A 20064-nucleotide genomic window follows, 5' to 3' on the forward strand; every position below is an offset into this window, starting at 1 on the left:
GGAAAACAACAACAAAAAAAATCCCTTTGCAACAAGGTCCTGTTCCAACATCTCATATTCAGAACACAGTTCCAAGGCCAAAACTCAACGTCTGGTGATCAGCAAGGTGATGCAGGGCACAAGAAGACAACCACAGGCCTGCACTATCAGAGAATCCACACAAGTGCAAGAATCATGGACTGCCATGGGGGCAGCTGGGGTGCCCATGGTGCAATCTCTTGGAAGAAAGGTATGCACTTGCTGAACCAGAATAAAGTCACCAGCAAGCCAAGTTGCTTTTGTTTCCATTTCTCGCTGCAAACCAGAAGGATTACAGTGGGGCACGAGGAGGCTGCAGCAGACCTGCTGACAGGGGCTTGGTGGTCAGGGAAAGGGCTGTTGTCACAGCCTACTGCACCACACAGCCTGCTGCTCCATCTTTTGCCATATCAGGGCTGGAGTTATAGCCAAATCCTGGCTGTGGATCAAAGCACCTAATGCTGGGTGCGTAGCTGGGGTCATCTGCTTTACTCATCATTCCCTAAAGGCTGCCCTGGGCAGGATGGATCTTATTAGGTCTGAACCATGACAGATGTAGGAACAAAAAGTACCCCTCATCCAGCAGCATCACTCACAGGCTCTGGTCTAAAAAGTGCATTCAGTCATAACACTCCTCCATTGATAACTACTTGTATCAAGATCATGAAACTGAGATTATACATTGATTTATATAAATAGAGAAGTAATTTTAGAGTACTTAAGTTTTCTTGGGAATATGATTCTTTGCCTCCCTCCTACTGAGCTATCTATTCCATAGCTCTTATTGTCTACTATTTTCTAGTCTGAAAATGTTGTAACATAGGATTTATTCTGTTTAATTTCTAGGAGCTAAAATAATTAAGGCTTCTTTTATTATTATTTCATTCAGTTTTCATCAACATTCTGAAATACTATCTGAGTGAATCTACCTCAAATTTTTTTCCTGTTTAAGTTAATTGGCTTAATTTGAACTAACAACACATTGGTAAAGGAGTGGGTGAAGTCTCTACGTAGCAATTCCACACCAATTCCAGTAATGCCAGTGGTTTATCCTGAGGATCAGCCTTAGGCAGCAAATGTTCCTACACAAACACACCACTTGAAGAATGAACTTTGTTGCCATTGCAGTAGGCTCCAAAAGTACTTTCATGGCTGGTATATAATGAAAGGTCATTTCACTACATTTTCTCTATTTCACATCTCTCAACTTCTTTTAGCTTTACCATGAGCTGCTGTATTTCTATGGGAATAGCAAATCCATCCCAAATACAGCACCATTCTTTTGAATCACTACAGCAACAGGATCTCTAAAAGGATCTCATTTCCTAGCACAGCTCACCAGCTAAGCCCAGCTGGTACCTTCCTGGTAATATTACCGGTTTAAGAGACAGAATAGTTGTGTCAACAAAGCTAAGGGTGATGCCCTTTTCTATTTAAAAGTCAGAGTGCTCAGTACCCCATTAAAGCAGAACTGAATCTCAAACAGGTTGTGATAATATCTAAAGTGCTCTGGTTGCTCAATGATATGGAGCCATCCTTTTAGTAGGATCTTAAGAGGAGCAGCTCTTTTAGTAGGTCCAAGGATAGTATTTAGCATGCAAGAAAGACAAGCATGTCAGGAGGGAGCACATCTTCCTGCTTGGAGATACTCAAAACTTCTATGGACATGGTCACGAACAACCTCTTTTAGGTAACCTGCTTGAGCAGAGGGATTGGAACAGATGACCTCCAGACATGCCTTTCAATGTCAACTCTTGTGTGATTCTTTGAACAGATAGATGCAGATGGCTTAGATATCACGTAGCCATCAGAGAGAGAAATGCATAAGAATCATAGAATGGTTTGTGTAGGAAGGGACCTTAAACAACACCTAGTTCCAAGCCCCTTGCTATAGATAGGGACACAATATATAATAAGTATCAATTTAGCATGCAAAACATAGTAGATTACACCAGTGTAACATTAGTTAGGCTAATTGAAGTTTGGATACCCAGGAATAAATAGAAAATGTAAGCAGAGGTCAACTGGGAGTTTTCTACCAGCAAACAAGAAAAAGACTGGTTAAATCTATACAAACCATTTTTACCTTACTTAGTGTTACTTAAAAGATTATTTCTGATTATTTTAGAGATGAATATATCTTTGCATTAGTTATTAAGAAACATAAGGAAAGGCCAGGGAAGAACATTCAGCTACCCTTGGACCATGACTTATCACAGGTTCCTATTTGCAAATGCGCAGGCTCTTCTCAAGAATTTGTTGCATTTGATAGTATTTCCTCCCCAGAAGGTGAATATTCATACTCCTTGGGTTTTAACTTTCCATTTTCCCTTTACACTTATGTTCCCCCTCTTGTAGCATCCCCACTACAACTCACTGCAGACGCTCATCATCACAGCAACACAGGACTGTGCCATGTTATGCAGTACGGCACTGCTCACTGCTTACCTCCTGTACTGCATAATTAGCTGGTTACATGAAATCCTTCCCATCTGTTACCATGACAGCCCAGACATCTTGGGAAGGCTTCCATGAATTTTTGCACTTCCACAAAATGGGGTCAAATAACAATTATTTCAGTTAATGACATCTAGTGTACACCTGGAGACAGCACCGTTTCCAAGAGCACGCAATGAGAGTTAAGCTCAGTGGAGAGATAAAGATAGAACCTACTGCTCACAGAGCAAACAAATTACACAGCACATGTGTAGGCCAAGTAGCTGAAAGGCTGCCTCGGCTGCCAGATTTCACATCCACCGAGTGGCTGGGGGGGACATGCAGTAGCCACCAAAGCTGACCTACACTCAGTCAGTGTCAGCTCAGATCGGAGAACTGGCAGGAGTCTGGAAAAGGAAAACAAATGTTGCTGCTGCCTGACTCTGTCAAAAGGGGTTTTATTATAGCGGTTTTTATCTTGGGAAGATGTGATCTGAGAAAAGCAGACAATGCTTAGAAGTAATTTCAAAGAGAAAATGACAGACACATGCAAATGCTTGAAGTGAGGGGAGAGGAAGGGGACTGAGCCTGTGAGAGGCAGAAATGATCAGAGGGCTCAAATATGCAATGGCAGTGCAGATAAGGGCAACAAGAGGTTAAAAGCAATATAAGTGTAGGTAGCCTAGCAAGGTAGGAAGGAAAGCAACATAGCAAATTTCCTGCTCTGTTTTCCTCAATCAGATTATTAAAAGGATAGCATCTCCTTGCATGATGAAGGACCTTGCTGTCACAGAGTCATAGATGATCCCAAGTCAGAAGGCGCATAAAGCAGATGGGACAATCCCTTCCCTTGCCCGCTGGCAGTGCTGTGCCTGGCCCTTTGGGCTGCTAGGGCACTGCTTGCTCATGTTTAACTTGCCATCAGTCAGAATGTCTAGCTATTCAGATCAGATAATTTCAAAGAATCATATTATAGAATGGTTTGGGTTAGAAGTGACATCAAGAATCATCAGCTCCTTCAGCCTATCTTCACAGGAGGGGTGTTCAAGCCCTCTAAGCATCTTCATGGCCTTCTTTGCACCCTATCCAAAAGTTCCACACCTTTCCTGTATGCAGTACTCCAGATGGGGCCTCATGAGGGCAGAGTATAGGAAGACGATCCCCTCCCTCGCCCTGTTGGACACCCCTCTTCTGATGAAACCCAGGATACCATTGGCCTTCTGGGCTGCAAGCACACACTGCAGCCCACACAACAGATCCTTGTGGTGTGGTTTACTGCCTCCCTTTCCTACTTTCTTTTTGAGAGAGATGGAGAGCTGTTGTGCTCTCAGAAAGGCATCCTTAAAGAATAACTAATTTTGTTCCACTCCTTTGTCTCTAAGAAATTCTTCACAGGATATGTTGTTCAGCAATTCCTTAAACAACCTGAAGTTTACTCTCTTGAAGTTCAGGGTCTCGACTATTGTCCTCACAAACAAGGCAAACCAGTACACCTTTCAAGCTGAGCTGTGCCAGGCTGTGCAGGCAAGTGGTCAGGAGAGCCTCCAACAATCCCTGCTCTGCATCAAGGTTGCTGTCCCTGTGCTCACTTCTCCTTTGTGAGCTGGACTAGGAAAGGCAAGAGCACGTTACACTGTTTTTTCCTAAGTCTTACATGTGTGCTGGACATGAAATGTAACCAGCCTTAGAAGGTTGCTGAGCCAGGGCTTTGGTCTGCAGAACCTGGCCAGGCATGCAGAAGTTGGGAGCCTCAGGACTGAAGCTCACTCAGCTCACAGCATTGCAAGCAGTCAAATGTGGCACACTACGCACATCTGAAAAACCACTTCTGTTTAAAGGGACAGACAGTATCCGACATCTGAGCTGCTGAATGCAGAAATATCCACCCTACACACTCCCCTCCAAGGAAGAACAATTCCTTGTAATCTTTTTATGCACTTGATTAACTGAACCATGTTTCTAATTAGATCCTCACGGAGCCTTAATCACCCAGCACGTATGGAGAGGTGGCTGGCATGAAGAGAAGCTGTGCTGGTCAGACGAGTCCATCTGATTCCTGTACATTCATACCTGACAAAAGAGATGAGGGACTTCTAGTCAAGGGAGGTGCAGCGGTATAATGCCTAAACCTTGGCTAGCTCATCACAGCAACATGAGAGTTGTAGACAGCCAGGGAAAGTGCCAGTCAAAAAACCCATTTCTCAGGCAAGGCAGAGGCAAGGATGAGGTAGGAGGTGATGCAGCTGAGGGCAAGAAGCTGAACCAAGTATTCAAATAGTTATTGTTACTTCCTTGTAAAAATAAGCAGAACTTTGCAATACTACAGAACTACAGAAATTGATCTGGGGATGATCATGGGATCTATATCGCTGCCTGCAAAGTATAAACAGAAGAGGGTATAAAACACTCAGAAATGACACATCCATTATCCAAGCCATCATGTGAAAATACAGATGACAATTGCAGCCCTCTGTATATCTCCTAAGTCTTACAAAGAACGCTTTTATTCCTGCCAGAGAAAATGAGGGATTGAACTCAAAGTGAAGAGCTTGGGTTAGCTAATGGAACTTGCTAATTCAGGAAAAGCTGCGCCTTGAAAATCAGAAATTGGTAAATGAATGTAAATCCATATAAAACCTTAATTCCACTCTGAACGAAGCTTCTGCATTTCCTTACGCCTTTACTACAACACTGCTTTTGAACAGAGCTGATCAGGAGCCAACAGACTGCACAGAAGCTCCTGTAGGCTACCACTTAACTTTCTGCACAGATAGAGCAGCACAGCTGCTAAACTGCACAGCCCTCCAACCCCTCCAGTCTTTTGTACTCAAGGCCACTTGCATCTGTATATTCTCCTATAATAACTGCATCGGCAGCCTGTGACCATCTCCACCAAACCATTGGCTGTTCCTCAGCAAGGAGTCTATTGGCCTTTTATTGGCAGAACTCATACAGTACAGCAGTGAAATAACAGAAAGTACACCACATCTCTCCAGGGACACAGCGGTATCTATATTCACACAGAGGTCAAGCAGAGGGCCACAGCTTTCCTGTATCATTTCAAATCAGGCACCTCCAGCAACTCTACAAGCTATGGACCACAACTGCCTTTGACACTGCAAAGGCAGCTGGTGTGTTAGCCATTGCCAGCTTCAGGGAGAATAGCCCATACTTGTATGTCTATGTGCCTGGATGTGTTGCCACTTGCCTTGCTGAAACGTGGTATTTGCAGACAAGAGCCTTTTATTTGGCGCCAGGCTGGCTGAGACATGGGCTTTGCAAATGAATTTTTTCATTATTTGAATGAATTTGAAACCTGCTGTAAAAGAGTGTAGTGAAAAGTTTTACTCATACATTAAATTTTATGAGTCTTTAGTCTGTGTAGGACCTAATATATTGGAGGGAAAGGAGCAGAGGAGGGAAAAGCAAAATAAATTATAATGAGACCTGAAATGCAGTTAGATACTTTATATACAAAGAAGCCATTGGTGCCTAACTGACTTTCTAGGCACGATTTCTTTCTGGTACAGCACCAGCAGTTCTGATCACCTGGGGAGAAGATAGAGAATTATATTGTTTCCCAGTTAAATTACAGGGAAGAGATTAAGTGCAATTTGTATTGCAGAAGGAAGCACTGGCAGCATGTTTTGGCTTGAATGCCATATGAAGTTGGTTAGGGAATCACCGTTGGTGTCATGCTGCAGTAAGTGCCTATGGGCTGCCATGGGTCAAGCAGGAACATGGTTACCTCCTGTCCCATGCATCTCCCATTGCGGAGGATGGACAGACACAAAACGTGATAGGTAGTAATTACAACAGTTTTAAAACATTACTTATTTCCTGAGGATTTAGAGGGCAATCAGAGCTAAATACCTCCTGTATGGGAAGTGCTGAGTCACAGCCTGAACCTCTGATTGATCACCTGAGGTGACCAATGAGTCAGCCAGAGGAGCACAGGTGAAGGCAATTCACCTGTGGAGCCTGGCTCCACCCCTCCTAGACCTATTTAAGAGCTGGCTACCAGTGGGAAAGGATGTCTTCTGGACATCTGCTCTGTTGGAGTTTTGTAAGTGAGCCCAGGATAGAGGTAAGCTTTCTATCTATTCTCTTTTTGTTATCATTATCTGCTTTGCCAAACTCTCTTGTTTAATTTGTAATTATAACATCTTAATATTCATTGATTATACACTTGGCGAGGGTGAGCCAGGCAGGCCAAATATACTAAAATTTACATCATGTCTCTCCTTTAGAATTTCTATAAACGGGTCAAGGGGGAGAACAATACTCCTCTAGAGAAAATGATTCTGGGGCAGATCCCAGGATTTGTGTGCTCTCCCTGTTACGAGCTAGCAGTTATCATTGAAAAATGGGGTCCCTTACCTGTTATGGGAAATATCTCCCCCTATTGTGTGGCAGATTACTTTCAGGGACTTAGCAAGGATGTACTGATCACTAAAGAAAGATGATTGGCTGCATACACAGTGGCATGGCCATTATTAAATGCCTTAAATCATGCTGAAATAAGAAATAATACTTTAGAGAATGGAAATCAACTTTTGAAAGACTGTATGGAAAGATTGGAGCAAGAACTTGGCATATTAACAGGGAAGAAACCAATTCTACATCTTCCAATAGGCTAAGTTCATAATGTTTCAATAAACAATGACCAGACTCCTGAATCAACAGACTTGGTTGATCAGGAAAATAAAAAATCCAAATAAAATCTTGAATATCCAATTTTGACAGATCCACTAGAAGTCTATCCTGTCATAACTCAAAAAACAAAAAAAGTACAGGGCAGACCGGCAGGGGTGCTGCCTGATCAGTGGCCCCCTGCCCAGACTCATTTGCATGTGACAGCCCAGCCATACACAGCAATAGAATTGATGGATTTAGTACAATGATTTCAGCAGAACCCTAGAGAAAGTGTGCTGGCTTAGTTACTAAGACTGTGGGATTCTGGGGCAGAAAGTGTTTTGGTGAATGCCCAGAAATAGCCAAGTTGGCCATTATGACTGTCCATCCTGCTCTCAGACAGAGGTTATACGTAGGTAATCAATATCTTGATGAAAACCATTCTATAATAGAATGGTTAATGGCGGCCTGCCGTATGGTGTGGCCGAATAAATCGGATATACCTCTACCTACAGGGATGTGGTCCTCCATGGAGGACCTTCAGAACTATATCCGTGAACTGGGTATAAGGGAAGCTATCTATGAAGACACATTTGATGGCCCTGATATGGTCAAATTTTCAGCAGGGATGACAGATTTGATTCTACAGCAAGCTCCTTCTCATCTCTATGGTACCCTAGTCTCTATATTAAATCCCCTGGTGGCCTCAGTAGCTGTATTCCAGCAGCCTGCTCAGTAAGTGGCCGATCTGGGAGAAACAGAACGCCTGCGGACTAGGCGCAACATTCGGATGTTGGAAGAAGCAGAGGTCCTGCTGGTAAGTAAAACCAAAATGCCAGCTACTCGAGCTCCTCAATCGGGACCCACAAGGGTCTCCCAAAAACAAATGTTTAATGATTTAATTTGAGCTGGGGTCCAATTTGCTAAGATTGACCGCCAGCCCAGTTGTGTCCTTCTCCTTCTCAATCAAAAATTTCAGAACTACCTTAAGAAATCAAGGGTAAGGGTTATAGAAAGAATACTAACAATGACATGGAACCTAAAAGATCTCATTGTTCTTAATAGGAAAAAAAAAGCAGCCTCAGGTGTCTTGGTCCACAATGCCTGAGCCACTGGAAGCAAAAGAATTGGTCATAGCACAATTTATGGTGTGACAAGGGATGTTAGTCCCCCTAGGGCCTCCAGACAGGATGAGAACAGTGCAGGAATTAGAAAAAGTGGGTATTATAAGACCTGCACACAGCCCGTATAACTCCCCCATATGGCCAGTGTGGAAGTCAGATGGCACATGGAGGATGACAGTAGATTACAGAGAATTAAATAAGGTCACGCTGCCAATTCATGCAGCCATACCCAATATTGCCTCCCTAATGGACACATTAAGTAGGGAGAGAAAAACCTATCACTGTGTCCTAGATCTAGCAAATGCATTCTTCAGTATCCCAATTGCTGAGGAATCACAAGATCAGTTTGCATTTATGTGGGGAGGCAGGCAGTGGATCTTTCAGTTCCTGCCACAGGGGTACGTGCATTCACCAATGTATTGTCATAATCTAGTGGCGTGTGACCTGTCTGATTGGAGAAAACTTGATGATGTTAATCTATATCATTATATTGATGATCTCCTGCTGACATCCGACTCAATGGAGGCAGTAGGACAGGCGGCAGATTCATTAACCATCTATTTACAGCAGAGGGGATGGGCTATAAATCCCCAAAAGGTGCAAGGTCCAGGCCTGTCTGTAAAATTCCTGGGGGTGATTTGGTCAGGAAAGACCAAAGTGCTACCCAGTGCTGTCATAGGTAAGGTTCAGGCATTCCCAGTCCCTACAACACAGAAGCAGCTGCAAGAGTTTCTAGGTATATTGGGTTACTGGTGTTCCTTTATACCTTACCTAGCGCAGCTGCTAAGGCCACTATACAGACTCACAGAAAAGGGGCAGCTATGGGACTGCAGGAAAACAGAACAGGATGCTTTCCAGCAAGCAAGACTGGCAGTTAAATATACCCAATGCCTGGGCTTGTTTGATCCTACCCTCCCAGCTGAGTTGGACGTTCATGTTACTCACGACAGCTTCGGTTGCAGCCTGTGGCAATGCCAGAGTTCTGTTTGGACCCACATTGGTTTCTGGTCTCAGGTTTGGCACGGAGCAGAAGAAAGATACAGTATGATTGAAAAACAGTTATTGGCTGCCTATTCAGCATTACAGGCAGTAGAGCCAATAACTCAAACAGCTGCAGTTATAGTCAAGACCACTCTGTCAATTCAGGGGTGGGTGAAAGATCTGACCCACCTTCCTAAGACAGGGGTGGCCCAAGCACAAACAGGCAACCCATCGTGCCACTACCTCGGCCAAAGGAGCAGTCTGTCTTCATCACCCTTGAAAGAAGAACTCCAGAAGATTCTAAGCCCAGTGATGTATCACAGTGTTGCACCAAAAGAAATACTGGTCGCTCTGCCAGAGAAGAGTCCCATTCAGGAGGGAAAATATCCTATCCCTGAAGATGCCTGGTACACAGATGGGTCCAGCAAGGGCAACCCGAGCATGTGGAGAGCAATAGCATACCATCCTTCCACCGAGACAATCTGATTTGATGAGGGGAATGGTCAGAGCAGACAATGGGCAGAACTGCAAGCTGTGTGGATGGTTATAACCAAGGAACCCGGTGATGGTATCCTGAACATCTGCACAGATAGTTGGGCTGTGTACTGGGGACTCACTCTTTGGATTGCACAGTGGGCCACCTGGGAATGGACTATCCACACCCAACCAATCTGGAGCAAAGGAGTGGTTAGACATATGGAATATGGTCAAACACAGGACTGTATGTGTCTACCATGTTTGTGGTCATCAGCTGCTACAGTCACCGGGAAACCTGAACAGATACCCAAACTTCTTTGGGTAAGGAACTGGCTACAGGGCTGTGCCCAGAGGGTCATGGTGAATAGAGTGAAGTCCAGCTGGTGACTCGTTTCAAGTAGCATCCCCCAGGGGTCGGTACTGGGGCCCATCTTGTTTAATATCTTTATTGATGACCTAGATGAGGGGATTGAGTGTACCCTCAGTAAGTTTGCAGATCACACCAAGCTGGGAGGTGGTGTCGATCTGCCTGAGGGTAGGGAGGCCCTTCAGAGGGATTTAGACAGGCTGGACTGCTGGGCTGAGGTGAATGGGATGAGGTTCAACAAGGCCGGGTCCTGCACTTTGGGCACAACAACCCTATGCAGCGTTATAGGCTTGGGCATGAGTGGCTGGATGAGTATGAAGAAGAGAAGGACCTGGGGGTGTTGGTTGATGCTCGGCTGAACATGAGCCAGCAGTGTACCCAGGTGGCCAGCAGGAGCAGGGAGGTGATCATCCCCCTGTACTCAGCACTGGTGAGGCTGCACCTCGAGTACTGTGTTCAGTTTTGGGCTCCTCACTACAGGAAAGATGTTGAGGTCCTGGAGCGTGTCCAGAGAAGGGCAACGAAACTGGTGAGGGGTCTGGAACACAAGTCTTATGAGGAGCGGCTGAGGGAGCTGGGATTGTTCAGTGTGGAGAAGAGGAGGCTCGGGGAGACCTCAGTGCACTCTACAACTTCCTGAAGGGAGGCTGTGGTAAAGAGGATTTGGCCTCTTCTCCCAGGCAACGAGCAGGACAAGGAGTAATGGCCGCAAGCTGTACCAGAGGAGGTTTAGGTTGGACATAAGGAAGAACTTTTTCTCTCAGAGAGTGGTCAGGCACTGGAATGGCTGCCCAGAGAGGTGGTGGAGTCGCCATTCCTGGCAGTGTTCAAGAGGTGTCCGGATGACGTGCCGCATGATAGCGTTTAGTGCTTGTGGTGGCAATGGTGATGAGGAGACGGTTGGACTAGATGATCTTGTAGGTCGTTTCCAACCTTGTGATTCTATGATACAATGAAGCCGACACGCTCGCTCGAGTTTGATGGATTGAGAATTCACCATCTGAGAACATCGCCTGTTGGTTACATCAGAAGCTACGGCATGCTGGACAAAAGACGACGTGGGCAGCTGCTAAAGCATGGGGACTGCCCATACAACTACCTGATATCATCCAGGCATGCCAGGATTGCGACGCTTGCTCCAAGATGAGACCGAGATTGTTGCCCAAAACAACAGCCCATCTTGCTAGAGGACACAATCCTCTCCAGCAGTGGCAGGTCAATTACATTGGGCCCCTTCCTCGCTCCGAGGGGGCAAGATACGCCCTGACCTGTGTCGGCACTGCAAGTGGGCTGCTGCAGGCCTATCCAGTACTGAGAGCAAACCAGGCATATACCGTCAAGGCACTCACTAAACTGATGTCTGCCTACGGGACACCTCAAGTCATCGAGAGCGACCAAGGGACTCATTTTACTGGTGCAACGATACAGCACTGGGCAGAAGAAAATAACATCAAATGGCGATTCCACCTGCCATATAATCCAACGGGGGCAGGTCTCATCAAACATTATAATGGTATTCTTAAGGCTGCTCTGAAGACAGACTCCCAGTCCCTGCAGGGGTGGACGAAAAAACTGTATGAAACCCTGCAGGACCTGAATGAAAGACCTCGAGATGGCAGAACCCAGTGCCCTGAGAATGTTGCAGACAACGTGGGCCACCCCACTTAGGATTCAAATTATGGGCACTGATCATCAGGTAAGACCCCAGGTTGGTAACGAAAATAATATTCTGCTCTCTGCCCCTGAGAATTTAGATCCGGGTACCCATAAAATAAAATGGCCCTGGAAGGTGCAGGTAGGACCCAAGTGGTGTGGGGGGAGATTGTAGGAGGCGGGAGGCTCAGCAGTCCTTTCAGTAATAGGTACATGGCCTACTGATATCGTGGTCAACACTCTGATCTTCATTGCTAAAGGGACCCCCATCATGTCCCTGTGGCAGATCAGGACACCTCCTTTGGTGCCTGATATCGTTATGCAGCCGCAGACATCCAGCCAGAAGGTGTGGTACAGGCGGCCAGGACGTGCCCCAGTAGAAGCAGAAGCGTTGACCCAGGATAGAAATATGGCCTGTATCTTGCCCTGGAGAGCAGACCTTCCCCTCCTGGTACCTCTGAAACATCTGTATTTCTACCCATGAGTCTTTGAGCCTTCAAGATCACCGGAGGGAACGAAATGTCATCAAGCATTCCAGTGCTGCTGTCAGATCACATACAACAGCCGGTGATGGTCTGCATGGGACTGATGGAACACAGACTGGACCTGCACCTCATAGCCGTGTGCCTCCAGTCACATCATCAAGCACTGACCCATAGAAGAATATGGACATTCACTGATCATCACTCATCTTGAATTGTACCAACGTGCATCGTGATGAAAATTGTACAAGTGTCGCGATATACCGGATCTCTGTATTAGGGAAAGCTTACCCTTTAGTTAACCTGATCATAGGTTCATGCTGTGAAGGGGTGGAGTGTATGGGAACTACTGAGTCACGGCCTGAACCTCTGATTGATCACCTGAGGCAAGCAATGAGTCAGCCAGAGGAGCACAGGTGAAGGCAATTCACCTGTGGAGCCTGGCTCCACCCCTCCTAGACCTATTTAAGAGCTGGCTACCAGTGGGGAAGGATGTCTTCTGGAGATCTGCTCTGCTGGAGTTTTGTAAGCGAGCCCAGGATAAAGGTAAGCTTTCTATCTATTTTTATCATTATCTGCTTTGCCAAACTCTTATTTATTTTTGTAATTATAACATTTTAATATTCATTGATTATACACCTCCGTCCAATGTTTTAGTGTAAAAAGACTCCTCTTGCCCTACAAAACATTTAAGAAGCATTCTATCCCCAGGATCACCCCTTTCTTCAGATGTGCTGTGAGATGCTTTGTATTATGATGCACAGTGCTGGGCACTGTCTGTCAGATCACGTTAAGCTAAAGCAGTGGCCTGCAGCACAGACTCAGTGTGATTCCCAATAAATTGTCAGCAGAGTGGAAAGCAATAGTTGCCCATAATTTGAATTTCATGCCCGCTCATCATGGAAATCTTATGTGACAGTTTGTTGTGCCTGAGAGCTTGCTCAAATAGATGCCTGCATCCGTAGAAGGTATGTCCTCTAGGTCTGTATTGCCCACACAGCTTGTGTGACACTGGCCTCATGGCATAACACTGCTCCACCATCATCATGAATGCTTAAAACAAAAGGTTCATCAGTGGTTTAGATGCCTGGATCTTAATTATAACAGCTGTGCAGGAATGGAAAGCTGAAAACAACTGAAATTCAATTTTACCTTGGCAAGAGGAAAAACACATTTAGACACTTTTGTCCTGGCACAAACAAGGAGAGCACACACCATCCTTCTGAGCTGCTGCTCTATTTTAGGCTCTCATGCTGCCCAGGAAAATTTTTTGTGGCAGATCCCTGCCTCTGGCCTTTCCCTGGGCAAGTGCTGCCATAGGAGACAACACAGTGTCTGCTCTGGGTGTGCAGGAGCTCTGCTGATCCCTCGGCTGGCAGCCTCAGGAGCTCCTTGATTGGGATGGAGGCATGGTCACACCTTGGACCGTGAAGGCATGCTGCAAATCAGCAGTATCAAAATCCCGCTGTCAACTCAATAAATGAAAAGAAGGCAATATAAAAGTGTGTCACCTGATGGGAGGAGATGCTATGGTACTGTCTCTCATCACAAAGAACAGCAGTCCCCACAGCCGGTGGTCTGTTAGCAAGGGGTTTCTTGTGGGTATCACAGCCTAGGAGAGCTTTCAAAAGGGATGTGAAGGAATATAATGAAGGGTTCTGTGAATTTTTACAAGTATGAAAAACAGCATGGGAGAAGATGGGGAAGTGTTTACAATGTTAATGAGGCAAAGGTATTAGAGGATGTTGTTTGGGGCACGCAAGAAGTGGAAGCCAGTGCGTTAATGAAAGACAGCATGGAAAGCAATGTATGTCAATGAAAGGGAGGAAAAACACCAAGTATGCTTAGGACTTGGGGGAAAACTGAGAGCTGTAGAAAAGTGCAAATTGAGATACAGAGCCAAAAAGACTTGTTAGAAGAATTTTCTCTGTGGCTGCATTTGGGACTGATAGATGAAAGTCAAAAATAAAGGATAGTACTTGACCATCTCAGGTACCTTGCATGGATGCATATAAAATAGTCTTTCACTCTGCAAAAAACGCTCTAATGTATTTTCTTCTTCTCACTGAATTTCACAGGACAGCTAAAAATCCTTCAGAATAATTTGTGTTGCTCTCCAGACCTTTGGAGCAGTATCTATTGAAGCTCTTTCTTTTAGCATCTGGAAATCCTATAGATTTTCTGTAGGACCATTTGCTACAAACAACATCTCATTCCAGCCAGGATGCACAGCATTAGAGTACCCACACAAGCCCTAATGCCTTCTAAGTCTGTTTTCACATCTAGCCATCAGGTATTTGAGAAAGCAAATCTCCAAAACACTGAAAACCCCTTTCAAAATACTCACACATTCCTCAAGCTTTGTGTGAACACTACCATAAATTTCATTCACAAGACAAGGTAAATAACAAGGAACTCTCTAAAGTAAGCTGGCACATTTGCGAAGTTTTATTTGCAGAAAAATCTAAAATCTCAGATTAGAGACCAATCTTTTAAGTAAAAATGCAACACTGCTGTTATGAGTGTGATAACGGCTTCCATTATTAATTGTATGTAAAAGAAAAAAAGAGACATCATATGCACCTGAAGGTGAGTCTGTGGCTGAAATACACAGCAATCTCTGATCTCTACTTTTGACACAAGGCAGAAAGTACATTCCAGCTCTTTCCTTACACTAATAAGCAGAAACTAACTGCCACCTCCACACTTCACCAAGGAGTACAGAAGGTGTTTTTCTCCGACACTGCCAAGGAATAGGTTGAATCTGTTGATACCTTCTAGAAGACATGTAGCATCTGATTGGGATGCCATGTGAAAACAAGAAGCACTTTCCAGACTTGATACATTTGAGTGTTGTATAAATTCTCAATCTTTTAGTTAAATGACTTCAGAGTTAGAAAAATCTGTAGTATTGCTGGAGATGCTTAAAGCCTTGGCTTTAACTAGCTCAGGTCACCATCTTTTAAGACCAGTAAGTGCAGGCAAAAAGGATTGAGTGCTTAAATTTGATAACACCTGAAAATAAGTTAATTACATCTAAACCTTCAGATTCTGAGACAGCTCCCTGCCTGATTTATTCTCACACCTCTATCTCAAGCCAGACCAAATCTACTCTCAATAAGGAGAGCCACGTTCAAATATACAGGTTCAGTCCACTCACTGTGAGGCTGAATACAGTTGATAAAATCAAGCGAAAGCAGCATTAGCACATCCTTTTCATGAAACATCAGTATGCACAAGCTATGGCAGTCAGTGATTTACAGCATAGCTAAATGCTACCTGCATTTGACAAACACGCATTTAAATCCATCAGCTCAAATGAATTTCAGTGCCTTGAGAGGAACAACTCCATTCATTGTTCTTTTCATCTTTGAACACAGACCTTATACAGTGAACACCAACTGTTCTTGAGTACGGTGCTTCCTCATGACTGTACAGCAATAATTATCTGTTACGGAGTACAGAAGTATTTCTGAAAAATGTTTTGATGTTTTAAGGTACAGATTATAATTGTTTCTAGCAGTTCAGTGAGAAACCAGATACTGCAACATGCCTTCTTCTCCCTTTGTCCTCTGCTTCCAGCCCCAATCCTCTAAACATGCACAGACACACTTGAATTAGCAGGAAACTAATCTTATTATACTAGCAGGAGGTCTAGGGGCTTCTGATCTTTAAAGCTCTAAAATGCTATTTAGGGACTAGAGCGATAGATGACAAGAATTGAAAGTCAGAATAGGAATAAAAACTCACAGAGATACCTTTCAGCTCTCTGAATAAGGCTGGTGTACTGTTTGCCTCATCAAGGTTTGCTCATTTGTTTTACTCTATGTTATGAGCATTTCAGTGCCACAGAGTACAACCTGTGGTCTTCCAGGGTGTTTGTGGTCCAGAACCACTGAAGGTCTCCCTTCAGCTGAGCTGCTGGGATCAGAGGACATGAGAAAGTCTTTTGGGCTTCCTTCATGCAATATCCTTCTCACTTTTTGCCTCTCTCAGGCATGGGTGGAGAGGATAGCAGAATCATTGCCATGGGTCAAAGCTCTGCAGCAGAATTACTCCCACCACTCACAGCATTACATCCCTTCTTATAGAGATATGCCCAGTAATATGCTTTCACATCTCCTCTGTACCAGAAAAAAAAAAAAGAAAAAAAAAAAGAAAAAAGAAAAAAGAGGAATCCAAAGCTGAATATAAATAGAATGCAGGCTTTATTCATGCACTAAATTATTTATTAAAAAAACTCATTCTTTTAGCGTTGTTGCTGTATTCAGCTTGAAATTCAGATAACCCAAGAATTTTCAAGCACATTCATTTGTATTCTTAACAGCTATTCACTGCAGCCATGTTTATTTCCCATGACGCTTAATGGTTGCTGCAACAAAGTTTTGTCTACACAGATTTGTTCACACACTCTTCAAGCAAGCACTCATTTATCTCTACCAAAAAAAAAAAAAAAAAAAATTAGCCTGCAAACAAGACTCCATGTGATTAATGATTTAGCAAATGCTATCTCTTAATCTCCCATTTAAGAAGTTTAAATTATCCAACCAGAATACAGAAGCAATGCCACTTGAGGAAGCTGTTCTACTAAGCTAACAGGGAACAACGCAGCTGAACTGTATGAGGTCAACACAAAGAACAAGCAGTTAACCCAGAGTGACAAAAACACATAACTGAAGAATGCACTGTCAGAAAAGACCTCTTATTCTAGCACTACTGTGGCTGAAAAATTCCAGGGATGCTAATGTCATATGATTTGGTTTAGCATACTTCATACATACATACAAATTCTCAGTAAGTCTTGTTTGATAGGATTGCCACGCATTTCACACCTTCAGACTGAGACCCAATCCTCATTACTGTTCCCACTCTATCTATCAGTCTCTGCACAATAACTCACTAAACTGTTAAGGAAGAAAACCCTCCATAGTCAACCCATAGTATTGTTGTACAACTATGTGTAAGTGTCCAGTTAGTACCTGTGTAGTAGTAAACACCTCTTATACTGAGAAAAAGAAACAGAAATGAGGTCCAAAATCTTTTTGTAATCATAGCCACAAGGTTTGCAGATTTTAGGTCTCAAAAATTGGGTTTTGATGTTTATTATTTCTGTTTTAGCAATAACTGCTCTTTGTTAGAAGTACTGTTTGAATGTCATCCCAGTGTCTACCTCCACAACTCTTTCAATTTAACAGATGACAATGTGTCTTTCCATAATGTTCACAAGCTTCGTCTAAATTCTTGTTGATAGCCATAAAAATTAAATGTTTCTTGCGAGACCACCAAGCATTGCAGAGGCTTTTCCAGCTCACCTTAAGTAATTTCTTTGTCACTAACATCCATTCCTTCCACTAGTTATTATGAAAGTTTAGCAAAAGCCCATTCTTGAAAAGTCCTTATCTCCCAAATAGACAATATCTGAGACAGAGGGTCTCGGTGCCTTCAGAGCCATCAGCCAAATATCCTAAGGCACCTTACTCCTTCATTCATCTTATTCCTTCAGTGAAGGGACAGTCACAGAATTTTATGGGGTTTTTAAATTGCTTTAGTAAGCAGCTTTACTACCCTGTGCAAAATATTGCATCAAGGTATTTTTCCTACTTCTTCTAAGCTGAGAAAATTACCTTTCTGGGGAGTGCTGTTAATCAATGCCTGAGATCAATTTGCTGTGATAAGACTGACCTACTGGTCTGGTGTGAGATAAGATGCTAGAGCACACCTTAGTCACTTAAATATTATTTCTGCACATCTTAGAATGATTCAGCCTTTATCCTCTCCTTTGCTAAGGCATATTTAATATATCTTCTGAGCAAAATTTCCAAAACCTACCAACAGCAACTTCAGGGAGCTTCAGAAAATGGCCTGAGGCCATTCTACCTCATGCCACAATTCTGACTCATTTCATGGACCAAAACCATGAAATCACCCCCAAAGACAAGATCCAGTGCAGGAGGCAGCTCCCTCTGAAGACCCCAAGCTAAGAATGTTCCTGAAAAAAGGGGTCTGTGACCACCTACACCCCTCATATACAGCTGTACGAGTTCAGGTCCACAAATGCTCCTTCCTTAAGTCACAATACTTAAGTTTTGCTGTAAGCAACTTCTTTTTGCTGAATCACATGAATAGAGAAAGTGGTCTAAAATGAAAACATAAATGATTGTATGCCTGTGATGTAGGAGTAATTGGAAGGAAAACCCCCTGTCAGCAACAAAAAAAAACCACATCTCTCTAAGATCAACTTCATTTTCCTCTGCTTTGTTCCATAATAGAACCTTCACAATTTTTTTTTTTAAGCTCACTTTAGAAGGTGATAAACTTACAAAATCAGATCTTACATAACAGGAGATTTATTTTATCAAGTCTTGACTAACAAGTCTGATTCGGAGAGCTTTCTCCAAGGAGGTATCAACTATAGGAGAGTCCAGCCTCTGGATTTTTAGCAAAGCACAGTCCAGTAATAATTATTTTAGCTTGCAGCTTTCTTTTTTATTTCTGCAGTGTTCAGACTGGCTGTTTGGAAGAGGGTTTTGCATTTTTGGGGGAGTTAGTCATCAGGAGATACTCTGAGTCCTGAACACAGTATGATAAGCAGACACTTAGCAAGAGGCACTCTTGTCCTACAAAAGTCAACCTGTAAGTGAGATGTGAGTCTCTAAATGAGGTCAAACGCAGGCATATTGGTCCCTGGAGTGCCAAATGCAGAGTCTTCGTGGGTCCAGTATACTAATTTCAATTACTTCTCAAGTTGTCTTGGTTTCCCAGCTGAGAATAAAACTGAGCAGCTACACAAAGTCCTGCATCATCAATGCACTGAAATATGAAGGGTCTCTAGAGAAAGCTAATCCCTCCTTCTCTTGCAGAAGGGTAACAATTCATGAAGCTGTGAGATTTCCACCCAACATCCCCATGTATGTCAGTTGTGGTTGCGAGTGGATGCAAAACATTTATTTTTGGACTGAAACTGTTGGCATAGATTGTCATCAGTGTCCAGTTGCTCAGAGGTATTCAAAGCAACTTTGGACTCGTTCTATTTGTAGAAACGTATTCAAAGCCACAAATCACATCCTACCACCTAAATAGTTGAGACATCCAATTATTAATAACTGTCTCTTTAACACCTATGGGATGCAACCTTGCTGCTTCTATGCACCTCTAGGTCTTCAGAAAAATGACAATTAGTTGTATAAACTGAGACAGTCTGAAGTGGGCTGGCAATGTGCAACGATAAGCAAAGTTGTCCTATCGATAAAGAACTGGGTAACCTTTGGACCGTGCCAGAAATTTTGACAGAGAATCACTGAATATACTGAGTTTGAAGGGACTCAAAAGGATTATCAAGTGAATGCCTGACTCTATGCAGCACCACCCAAACCCTATGTCTGAGAGTGGTGTCCAAATGCTCCCTGAGCTCTGGCATCAGGGCTGTGCCCACTGCCGTGGGCAGCCTGTGCAATGCTCACCACCCTCTGGGGCAGAGCCTTTCCCTCACCTCCCAGCCCTCCCTGACAGCTCCATGCCATCCCCTCGGATCCTCACAGACAGCAGAGCTCAGCGCCGCCCTCCACTCCTCCCACAGGGAAGCTGTAGGCCATCATAATGTATCTCTTCAGTTTCCTGAAGGACATGGAATTGTTCTGGGATTGCTCTGTCCCAGAATCAAGAACTTGCTCTTGTTAAATTTTGTGTGATTCATGGTTGCCCAGTCCTTTAATTTGTCACAATCTTTCTGCAATGCCTCTCTACTCTCATGGGAGTCTACAGCAACTTCTAACATATTATCATCCACAAATCCATTCTGCACGCATTTGATTTCTATGTCCAGAACATTTATATAAATACTGAAATGAACACGTCCCAGAGAACTCCTCCAGAACTGGCCATCAGCCAGCCT

At 43.8% G+C, this 20064-nt stretch overlaps 1 long non-coding RNA gene across 1 annotated transcript in view; it reads right to left on the reverse strand.

Moving 5' to 3' along the window:
• LOC125689542 (uncharacterized) overlaps nucleotides 1–20064 on the reverse strand; it is a 103065-nt gene that overhangs the window by 33658 nt on the left and 49343 nt on the right. The gene's annotated exons all lie outside the window — the stretch shown is intronic.

This window comes from Lagopus muta, chromosome 2 (assembly GCF_023343835.1).
Source record: "Lagopus muta isolate bLagMut1 chromosome 2, bLagMut1 primary, whole genome shotgun sequence".
Taxonomy (NCBI): Eukaryota; Metazoa; Chordata; class Aves; order Galliformes; family Phasianidae; genus Lagopus; species Lagopus muta.